This window comes from Stigmatopora argus, chromosome 6, assembly GCF_051989625.1.
Source record: "Stigmatopora argus isolate UIUO_Sarg chromosome 6, RoL_Sarg_1.0, whole genome shotgun sequence".
In the NCBI taxonomy this organism is placed as follows: domain Eukaryota; kingdom Metazoa; phylum Chordata; class Actinopteri; order Syngnathiformes; family Syngnathidae; genus Stigmatopora; species Stigmatopora argus.
In genome coordinates this window covers 11364595-11376637 of record NC_135392.1, presented here as the reverse complement: position 1 = coordinate 11376637, position 12043 = coordinate 11364595, and the positions used below count along the sequence as shown (strand labels likewise).

The following is a 12043-nucleotide window of genomic DNA, read 5'->3' as shown; positions in this document are numbered from 1 at the left end:
GTCTTCTTTCCCTCCTGTGCAGTGAGAACACAATCTCAAATTGGTCTCCTTTTAAGTTTTAGAAGAGATTTGCATTCCCACTTAAACCTAGCGGCAATTTAGAGTGATCAACCAGCCTACCCTGCATGTTTTTGGGATGTGGAAGAATACCGAAGTACCCGGTGAAAACCGACACAAGCTCAGGGAGAACATGCAAACTCCACACAGATGGACTCACATGGATTCGAACCCAAGACCCCAGAACTATAAGGCTGACACACTAACCCCTCAGTCCTCAATCAGACATTTCTTCATAAAAATAAATGACAAATGTACACACCATTTGTCATGACTCATTCATTAATTGGGTATGTGATATTGTCAGAAAATGGGGTAGAGGAAGGGATGCCTAGCATAGAATTTTTTTCCATAGTGGAAAATTTTTGCAAATGTCTCTCGGTTGCAAGTTAATTAGCATGCATGAACTTATGAGTAGAACTGGAGGCAGAAGCAATTTGCGTGGAAGGACTTTGTGCAGGCAGTTATGAGTCTGCCACAGCATCTTCTGTGACACACACACAAGCAGTTCTCCTCTCTCTCCATCCACGCATGCACTCACGCACGCATATACGCACGCACGCGCGCGTTCTCTCCGCCTTCCCGTGCAGTCGCCAATGGATGAGTCGGACCGTTGTGAAGTGCCTCTCTTGATCGTCCTTTCTCCAGAACTCACCGGGCCAGCAGAGAAGGACAAATGCTAATTTTGGCCGTAAAGCAGACGCCCTTCAGTGTCCTGAATTGGGAAGTTATTTGCGGTGCGCGGATAGAAGCCGCTCAAGTGATCGTCGCAGGATACGACTCAAAACAAGGTAAAATGCCATTACTCATATCCACTCCAATGAAAACATACATCTGTGTGTACATGAGAAAATGTTAGGTTTATGTGCCAGAAATGGGACTCGTCGGCGTATTACATGCAAATGTTTGGCGTTAAATACCTAAATTATGTACGCACTGGCTTGTTCATAACATTTGGTCAGAAATAAAATATATAAATTAAAAAATAGGCACTTGTCCAAATAATTATGCTCATTTGTGATTGACATTGGTCAAATTATTCTGATTATTATTAATTTTTTTTATTTAGAAGCAGCTCTCAGTCTAATGCAGAGCACCTGTTCATTAGTGAACTACAATCACTGATTAAACATTTAATTTTGAACAGTATTATCTTTCGTTACCACTCTTGGGTAATAATGCAGCTTGTGTACATTTAGCCCTAATGTCTAAAATCATGATGGTGGTATGTATATTTTTAGCTATTTGAGATGAGGTAGTCTAATATTATATTTCTAGCGTCATCATCTCATCGAGAATCTTTCATATAAAGGCTGACATGTATAATCAATAAATTCTGGGAAACACTGTACTAAACTGCCCTGCTGCCTACACATTTAAACTGAATGCATACTTGAGCTGTTGTACTATTTCATTTTATTTCCTATATAACCAAATTTGGAGATCCTAGGGCATTGTACCTATTAATTTTATGTACCTAAACTAAAAAGTAAATATATATATATATATATATAGTTTTTGTTAAGAAACTACACAAGTGAAGATTTTTATCTGGCCAATTCTAAACCAGCTGGACCAATAAATTGATTGACACATCTCTAAATAGCCGTAGGACCAGGTGGGCTCTCTTCAACCAGATGGGCTCAATAATAATGACATTAACAACTGACATTCATGCATATTAATCTATTTGCTTAATATACTGGCTTGGAAAAATGTACAAACTGAAATGTCAATGAGGCTCTGGACCTAGCTCTATGAATTATTCAAATAATATTAAATAATGTCAAGGGGATGTGGACACAAAGAACTGACGAGTTGGAAGTTATGTCACTTACTGTAGCTCCCCAGTAAATAAAACTTAAATGCACATAAAACTGTTAAGAATGTGTATTGCATTATGTACAAGAAAGCTGGGTGTTGTAATAGGCTGCAGCACCCCCCACAACCCTTGTGAGGAATAGTGGAAGATGAATGATTGTTGAACCTATTCAATACTTATACAAGTGGCAAAAAACATTCAAAGTGCTTTGGTAAAATAAAAATCACCGATGAGCCTTTGTATTAATTAATTAGGCTTCATCCTATAATACAACAGGCTCTAAATTCCTGTAGAATTATGGTGCATAGCTAGTGACAACATTATTGCCAGTATGATATGAAAATGAAAAATGGCTGCCACAAGCCAAGTGGAGAGCCCAAATAGCCAAGGAGCAGAAAAGAGTCATTTCAGTTCAGCAGTTGTTAAAATCATAATTTATTCAATCACACGTAGCTTATCTTTATAGTAAAGTCATGGCTTGTCATAGGTTTGCATTTACAGCATATTCAGTACGACAGCTGGATCCTTTTGGAGCTAGGACAATGCCATGCCATCAAATTAACACTGGGTCCAGGAGGAGCTCAATTTTAGCACAGCTTTTAGAGTGACCTGAAAAGCAGACTGTGTTAGTAATACCCCCCCAACCCCACCCAACCCCCCAACTGCTAAAAAGGGAGACAAAAATTGTAGGTTATGCTTACTCAGAGCCATTGAGTCCTTGCATCTCTCTCTCCCTTCTCTCTCTTGCTCTCGCTCGCTCCATCCTGCCACTATGCACTAACTCAGACTGCGTCTCATCACATCTCGTCACTCTAACCAGCACTATGCCCTCCACTGCTCAGCTCCCTCGCATGCACACAAAGACGTACAAATGCCCCCAGCCATGTCTAGGCGTGCTTCTCCACACTGTACGCATGTATAGCTTGTGTCAGAAAATCTTCGCTTTGTCTGATTTCTTGATTCAAATGGTGATGGGGTGTGCTGCTCTTGGAGCATTCCGATCTACACAGTAACATATTTGGCCTAAACACTGGGTGAGAAATATCTCTACCTGTTATAATTTTCAGTTACCAACAGTTGTTTTAACCAAACAACCAATAAAAACACATTCTTATACCAGGGCATGTGACAAGGTTGTACGTCATTCGTAGTGTTGGCGTTAGTGATGTTTTTGGGAAACATTTTACATGTTACATTTTGCCCTCAGAAATTGTATTGCCTCATATAACTTTTTTCCTCCAGTCATTAGTTTTATTACTGGTTACATTTAGGAATATATAGATTTTAACCAATGTAAACAGGTAAATTGTTTTAAAGAAAATGCTAAAGAAATTACAGGTTGGAATTGAAAGGACAGTTCATTTTTGCCTCTCACAATTTGTACTGTATGGCAACATAAATGGTTCATAAAAACTGCAGGGTTATGTTTTTTTTTTTTTTAGCACAATCATTAAGTCTACGTCTATTTCTAAAAAATAATGAGGGTGCATTTCCATAATCCCTAAGGTAACTTTAGAACTTTTTGTCAGCAGTATCCAAGAATCAAATGAAATAGTGAAGGGAGGAAAACATGGTTTGAAACATTTGCCATTAAATTTCCAAGAAATGTCATCAAGCCTTTTCTTATGAGTTGGTAAGACTACTTATTTATTAAACAGACTTTGTCACCTCGTGACTTCTTAAGGAATGGTAGAAAAACAACACAGAATACAAACAACATTTTAATGTGTCTGTGTTTGTGTGTGTGTGTGTGTGTTTGAGTAATGGAGGGTATGATCAAAATCAAATATGAGAATAGGTGAGAGAACACCATATTTTATCATTATTTATTATACCGCTTATAAAAGGTCTGCATTTCACGTTTTTCATATAAGAAAAAAGGGAAATGGTACAAGGTCAAAACCATAGAGCATATGTGGGGATTTAAGGGGGGCATATTTCATTTTCTTTTATCCGGGGCCTGACTAAGTTAAGAAGGAAGCTACGTAGAGTCCACAAGGTAATTTATTGATGGATAGGGTAGGCTTGTATTAAATATCTGCAGTAGTGTTTTGTATTACACAGTCCCCAGGTGACTAGATTATAACAAAGTGAATCTGATGGTAGCATCATCTAATATATTTCTCTGATCAAAAATCACTTTCTGCGCACCACAAAATCTCTCTCTTTCTTTCATTTTCAAATGGCTTTAAAGCTATGCCACTGAGACAGAATGTGAAACAATTGAAAGTTCCAGATAATGTAATGAAGGAACACACTCCTGTGCAACAAAATGTGACAAATCACTAATGATTATATTTACACCTCTTTACTGCAGATATATAGATAATGAATGCCCTCCCCTGGGTTTGAACCGTATATGGTATGCGTGTGAGCATGAATTGTTGTCCGTCTCCTCTTGCCTTGCGATTGGCTGGCCACCAATTCAGGCTGGTGCTCGAAACCAGCTGGAATAGCCTCCAGCACCCCTGCGACCCTTGTGTGGATAAGGGGTACAGAAAATGAATGAATGTTTAACATGTTTTGATGTTTATTTATGCGAGTGCACTTGCTGTTCTGTTGCCAATCAAACTAAATCCCATCACACTGAAGGCCATTTCCCTTTCGAAGGAAAAGATGATTTAGTCATGCTCTGTCTATGTACTTTATCACGTCAAGCTTTCCTTTCTGTTTTGACGGTGCCATCCATCACATTGGCGGGCTTAAGCGCTGCCTCCTAACAACAATGCTAGTCCACACGGTGTCCCGCATTAAGATGCAGGACACACTCTATGACTTTTTACTCATCGATCCTAATCCTTCCCCTCTCCACAATAAATGATATCCACACAAGCAGAAAAAAAACCTCTTGTCCATGGCATTGAGAACAAATGCCTAACATGATGAAAGCCATGGTGGGATGAGTAGCTGTCGCTCAGTGAGAAGAGATCAAGCTGTCAATTGGATCGATCATAATGTTCAAGGCAAAGGTCTATGGACAGGCAGAGAAATAGATCAATTCCGGTTCATGCTAAGAAGCCTCAGAGTCTGGATTCCTGTATGAAGTGTGTGTTCTTTCTGTGGCTGTATATATTTGTTAATTGTAAAATGGTAAATGTACTTATTTTTTTCTTAATCGTAATTTAATATGGTATCATCCTAGATTTGGAAATAATGTGACTTGTAGGTCAAAAACACGGTACTGAAAATGGATGGATGGATAATGGCATGCAGCAAAAGAAAAATATAATGGGATCTCATATTCAACTTCATCATAATTTAAAATACTTTGAACCATCTTGTTAAGTCATTTTTAATTTTATAGCTTCGTCAAAAATTAACTGTCAGAATGATCCTGCAAGTAAATGTTATTTGGTCGTTGCTCACCCTTAATTTGAATGGAGTCAGATATCCATGAAATAGATCAGGTCACCATTCCATGACTCCAGCACGTATTGACTCTTTTATGAGGAGTCTACAATACATTGACATTTAATAGGCAAAGCTCCAGCTGATGTTTATTATTTAGAAAAGAAAAACTGATGGTACATTTATTTGGCCACAGTACGGAAGCTAAGTGAATATTCTTAAGTGTTAATAGGTGTGCTTTCAGAATGGAAGCAAAGAGGAAGCTTCTTTGTGTATGTCTGCCCTATATTTCAAGGGTGAACAAGTCAGTTGCATTAGAGAGGTGCCTGCTCACCCACTACCTTAATGTGAACAAGTACCATAGAAAATGGATGAAAGAATAAGTGGCTTTTATGTAGCCCTCTTTAGGATATCTCGCACAGCTTTCCCTCACACATCCACAGACAATCTGTGCAGGCCTCTGGTTAAAATAATTGGACTTTAATCCTTGATTATAGCCCCACGGTCAAATAAATACATTTATTGTTCCCATTTGTGTCTCCAGTGGTCTGACAAAAAGTTACACTTGTCTACTCTGTGGTAATAAGTTTGGAGGAAGAACAGTTGGAAACTGAATCATTAGCATGCAAAGCTTTCATTCTCAGCATGTAGGAAATGGAAAAAAGTTATTTTAGCAGCATATTTTTACATCTAATGCCAGGCCTTATGGCACCATCAACAACAAATGATGCTCTTTCTTCCTATTGCATATCAAGTGATATACTAATAGTATTCTCTGGAGTGAAAAATTAGTTATACTGAAATTGATTTTGTAAATGCCAAGAGTGAATGCTGTTTTTCCTTCACAATAAAAATAAAAACCCAGCCATATTTTGTATATGCTGATGGAGTTCATTCTGGCTCAAGCACAGCCAACAGGTGGCTTTACATGTCACATTATGGTCAAATCTTGAGATGTTCGTAAACTTAATTTCTACTGTAAGGACATGAAACTTTTTTGTGGATTCGTGTCATAGCGTGTTACGAAAAAGATGGTCTTCATTTGTCTGCTCCGAGTATGAAACGAAGTCTGGCAAGCCAGCTTGTCTTGGCCATGTGTACATACAAGATACGTGGCAAGTCATTATGGTCTTGTGTGGCTTCAGTTGGATTTGCACTCCTGTCCAACCTGGACTGACAAATCACTGCGCATATGGGGGGTCTTTATGATGTGTCGTAAAGCGAGCGACGGTGAATCTTTTTTACACTTCTGGGAGTTTTGGAAGGTGTTTTGGGTTCTCCTGTTTTTCCTGCTGTTATAGGCGACTCGATGGCTCTTTATTCTCAGCATCCTGATATTCATTCTACAATGTAAATTCCTGTTTGATACGCAATATAATGCCAAACTTGCACGTACGTCTCTCCCATTTTGCTGTCAGAATGAATCAAAGGTAGACCTAACTGTGCAAAACCTTTAAAAGGCATTTTAGCATTTCTTTTCAAAAACTAGTAATGTACACAATAATGCAGCATGTCCTCTTACATAGATTAGATATAACATTTACTCTAGTTTTTTGCAACCAAGACTTGCCATGAACCACAGCTTACAAAACACTTTTGAAGAATATATTAAATTGTCCTGTGAAAACAGTTTCATTTTATCGCACTACTTCAACACTAGAATCAATTTCAATCAATCATTAAGATCCAGAGACTCTTTTAGACTGAATGAACATTCCGGATTTAAAAAAATGATTATTGTTTCTACAATGTTTACTATTGTACTCCTAAACTCGTGTTAGTTGTTTCTTTATTCATTGTTGCTGCATTGTTCTGCGTAACCTTCATATTTAATGGCACTGACCTATTTTTCTTCTGCTTATAGTATATGTTGGCTTACAGGCATATGATGAGCATCACGTAAATGTGGCCCACATATTGTAGTTTAACAACATTTCAGGGTTGTAATACAACCATAACCCTAACCCCATAATACATATATGCAATGAAATTCAAAACAAATATTTAACTTGAAAAATGTAATTTGAAAATCCATTGTCCTCTAAATCAAAAACTCACAGTAGTGCAACGTGCATTAACAGTCTTTGTCCCACTGTCTGTCTGACTGAGTGTTTCTATCAAGCCCCTCATCATGGCCATACAAATGGAAGGCAAAATGAAGTGTAGCTTTCTCAAAGGAAAAAAATGGACTCAACTATGGGACCACTTAGTATGGATTTGATTGAACTCCTAATTTCATGTGCACGGATTGTAACACGTTTTTTCCATTAGGACAGGCAATTTCAGAAGTTACAAAGTGTATGCCTGACATGACTAATTTATAGGTTTACAAGCTACTGTAAGTGTAGGGTTAAAACTCCAAACTGGAATACAGCATTGCCCAAAGACTAGTAATTTCTATAGAACAAAGCAGCACTGTGATGTCACCACCATCGGTCAGACTGATATGTGCTTTTTACTGTCTTTTAATGTAAAACAACTGCTCCATAGTATATAGATATAATATATATAAAATATACAGTATTTTTTGCAGTAGTTGGTTTTTAATATGACAACGTACATTTATGACCGTTTTGTTGTACCAAACCAATCTTTTCTCAAATTATTTTTTACAGCATATCAGCCACAGACTCTAGTGTGTAGGTGGCCGGCAGGTGCCTGCATACGATATAAGAAATAGTGTGAAAACATGGTGAAAAAATGGAACAAGATTCAGAAAATGAACATAATATAAATCACCCTCTTTCTCTGCCGCCATACACCATAGCCCTACTTTTGGTTTGGACTGTTTCTTTTTTCCCCAGGGGACTATAATATGAAAAACTGACATTTTAATTGCCTGTACACACATAATGGGGCTCTTGAGCGCCTCAACGACCCTAAAGTGTGAAATTACACAACCAAAAATGTGTGTCTTTGATTCACGGTGAAAATTAAAGGCCAACGATTGCTGCTTTTTCTTTCTTCACATATTTTAAGATCATGTATATTTAATAAAGAAGCTCACTTGATCTTATAAAAAGTACCAAATGAAAATCGTCCCTTTAACCCGACCCTTTTCAACCGAGTACTTTATGTCCTTTCCTCCTTGATGGTTTTGGAAAGTCACGTGTATGTGATTTAGAGCAGTCCTTGACGTTCTAAAGTGACAGAGCAAATCTAGGTCCCGTGTTTCTAATGCTATAAAAAAGAGGCCAAATGACGACCTCACTGCCTGCACTGCTATCGGACCAAATGAGGGTAGGGGGAGATGAGACCAATGCATGTTTTCTGGTTTAAAGAAAGTGAAAAAGATCAAATTAATACAGTATAGGGATTTGATTAGGTGCAGAAAAGATGCAAATACATTATTTCTCAATATGCCTGACATCACCTTTGTATTTATTGCGATGCCCAAGAGAAGAGTGGTAGTGCTGATGTCCTTTTTGTCCATTTGAAAGCCTTTGGAGCTTTTTGTCACACTTTGACAAACAGGTTAGCCTTTTAATGTGGATTACTTTAGACCAAATGTTTTCCCTTAGAACAGTCCAACTCTATCACGGCAATTTTAAAATGAAATTCAGCATGCAACAAGTGTGTTTTACGTTTCGGGCGGGGTTTGAATTTTGGAGATTTTGTGGTTTGGAACTTGAATTTGAATTGAATTTAATGCTTTTATTGTCATCATACAAGTAAAATTGCCATTTTTTTCTGCAAGCACTTCCCTATAGGCAGAGAGAGAGGGTGGTGAAGAGGGCTTGGGGGTTTAACATATTTCGACAAAATTGTACTGCTGCATAGATGCTCGGATAGCAATAACTTGTTGAGCTCTATTATTACCCATCTACATTTTTCATTAATTCTAAAGCCTGTGACCACCATTAAAGAGAACCAAATTGAAGAAAAGCTGATGCCATAACAACAGAAGTTGTTCTTAACTTCCCAGCGGGATATCAGCAACAGGATTAGTAAATTGCTGTGACGGGCTGACATTTGAACCCCAGGCCAGAGAAAGCTAGCACGGTTAGGCCGCCGATAGTTGATCTTGATGGGACACTGACAGTGCCTTTTGGTGTTATTAGGAATGTCTGTGCTCCACCAACAACATCCCTGCAAGAGCTTGTGTCACTGTTTTTATGAGGAGGGCAGATTTAAGAGGGATTGGCGTTTAATCCTTCGGGGGTTGCCCATGCTGTGAGATAAGAGCTGACTTCAGTTCTATAGCAAAGGCAATGATGTCCTACTATTGGAAAAAATCAACATGCTTATAAATGCTACTCAATTGGTTTATACCCTCAAAGGAGTGAATTGTTGGAAAGTTTTTTTAATATTTCTTCTGAATAACAAATATAGAGAACTATTTCCAGTTCTTGGAACAAGGATGAAATGTACCATTCACACATTTTAAAAGAAATCATCCTAATCTAGCGTGTGTCCATTAATTTGTAGGCATCCTATTGGAAAATTGAATTAATAATACATGAGGATAATGCAAGAGTTTGAGTGCTAGACATTACCCAAGCAAACTCTTAAATGGCATAAGTGAAGAAGACAATGCGAAATTCAATTTTTAATTTCAGAAATATTTTTAATTGAAATTAAGTGTTCCTTAAAATTTTGCCTATATTGGCTATTTTATACCAACCAATCTTTAACTCTATTTTAGTTGTTTTGACATTTGACATTTTTTACAAATAATAAAATGTATTCAGAACCCAAATTAAACTCAATAATCTTTGATTACCAGGTGTGTTCTTTTTTGAGTGACACACAATCAAGTGAAAGTTGTCACTCACTGTGAAAATCCACCCGAGCTAATGCATATAAACATGGAAAGTGCTTTGCTCCAAGCTAAAACCTTAGTCCTTTAGTTGAGCCATGAGAAAATGATAAAAATGCAAAATGTCTGTGTGATTTTCAGTCCCAAATTCCGGCAGTCACTTTCATTTAAGGCTTAAAACTTGCATTTACATGGAACTCGAAGGCTCAATGCTCAAAGATTTAGTTGAAGGTAGTGGCAGACAACTACGGAAAAGAATGGCATTCTGTAATTACTTCTACACGTTAGGTGGTTTGCCATGGTAAGGAGAACAGTTTTATTCAAGCAGAGGCTGAAAGGAGCAAATACATAGGACCTCTGCAGCCAGTTTGCGAGTGTCTTACCAGTCTTAAATTTATGTATAATGGAATTTTGATCTTACAGTGGTGACGCATTTATACTGAGTCAAAATACACCCACATAACAAACATAGACTGGGAATTAATAAGTAATTATTCATATGAAAATCACATGCATGGTTGTTAGGGCATTGAATTGAATGCAAGTGAGCTTTTCTGGGCTTCATAAGTTCTTGCAACATGAAATAGTCAAGCAATTAAGTGATATCAATGGCAGTTGAGGATGTCGCAACTGCATAGAATGTAATGATTTGGCTTTTTAATACAGAAAACCGCAATTTAGTCATTTGCTTTTTATTTGTGCGTTTTTCTCTTTGTTTCCTACAAGTTGGTTTGATTGCCTCAACCATTAGACGAGGGAGACTATGCAATAGATGGATGGATGATAAGTAAGTAATATATAATAAATAAATAAAAACACTGTAAATACAGACCATGTTATACTTCATAAGTGGAAAATAAATGGTAAATGTAGCTTATTTGCCAACTGCATTGCATAATAAAGTTTTCACTTAGGCAGAACAACCAAAGGTTATATCTAAACATCTCATTTCTGGTTTCCTTGGATATTAGAATTGGGACTGGAACATTAGTATGATTTGACACAATGCGTCTCCTGAATTTGCACTTAGCTCGAATTATGCACATTAAAGTAGACAGACGCCTTTGAATCCAAGAGTGTATTTATGTTAGGCACACAATTACCATTTTCTGACGTACGCTTGGTGAATATACAGCATAGAGAAATTGGAAAAAGAAAGCAGAACGCCATCTTTGTATGTCACATGCAAATGTGTGCCAAACATGTCATCTGACGAACTTCATGCTGTAACCAAGCCGCTTGAGTTTAGGCTTGACTAGGTCATCACTTAGGCTTGACTAGGTCATCATATCTATTGCGGTTTAAAATTGCACACTAGAAAACATACACAAATCAAATCCATGGGAATATAAATATTCATGGATGTTAGTGTGGTTATTAATAATTATACTGATACATAATCTAACGGTTTTCGAAGTTAATCTGAGCTGGTATGAGCCTGTTCATTTTTTGTGACCTAATGGCGATTTTAGTTGTGTCCTTGAATGTATTAATGGCAGTTTTTGCATGTCAACCATGAATAGAAAGTTGCTCTTTGAGCTTCATGTAGTTCTCTGGCTGGTTCTGAATGTGTAGGGTGGGCTAATTGAGTGTAAAAGATGCAGCAGTTAATATCCAGATGCACTCTCTCCATGGTGGCATTTAGAGTGCGCAACCAGTGAGGCTCACTTACAAAGCTTTTTTATTTATGCTGGAATGTTACACATCTACATACATTTTGACTCGACGCCCAGAGAAAGTTGCATGGCCCTAATTTTGACAGGCAGCTGTGATTATCTCCGCCTACGGCTGTGTGAGTGACGCATTGCAGGCCTGATTGCATCTTCCCTCTTCAACGCCTCAAATCCAGAAACATTTGCATGGGAAGAAACATTTCTTTGTCTGCTATTCTGAAAAGTTATCTTCACACCACAACTACGTACAAACTTCCATTGTCTCATTGAGCATCATAAATCCACCTACAATTTTTCGTATCTTCTTTTAATTTGTCTGCTCTTAACAAATATCAAGCAGTAAAAGTAAATGTCTTTTAGATTAAAATATAAATAAATAAAATA

The 12043-nt window shown here is 37.5% G+C and overlaps 1 protein-coding gene across 4 annotated transcripts in view; it reads left to right on the top strand.

Moving 5' to 3' along the window:
- The first annotated feature begins 629 nt into the window (after positions 1–629).
- The window catches only part of dlgap4b (discs, large (Drosophila) homolog-associated protein 4b), a 60504-nt gene continuing 49090 nt past the window's right edge, over positions 630–12043 (top strand). For 3 of the 4 annotated variants that reach the window (XM_077602453.1, XM_077602455.1, XM_077602457.1), the window contains exon 1: positions 630–848. The gene's annotated coding sequence lies outside the window, so the exon portion shown is untranslated. The remainder of the gene's footprint in view (positions 849–12043) is intronic. The other variant, XM_077602456.1, reaches the window with a different exon arrangement.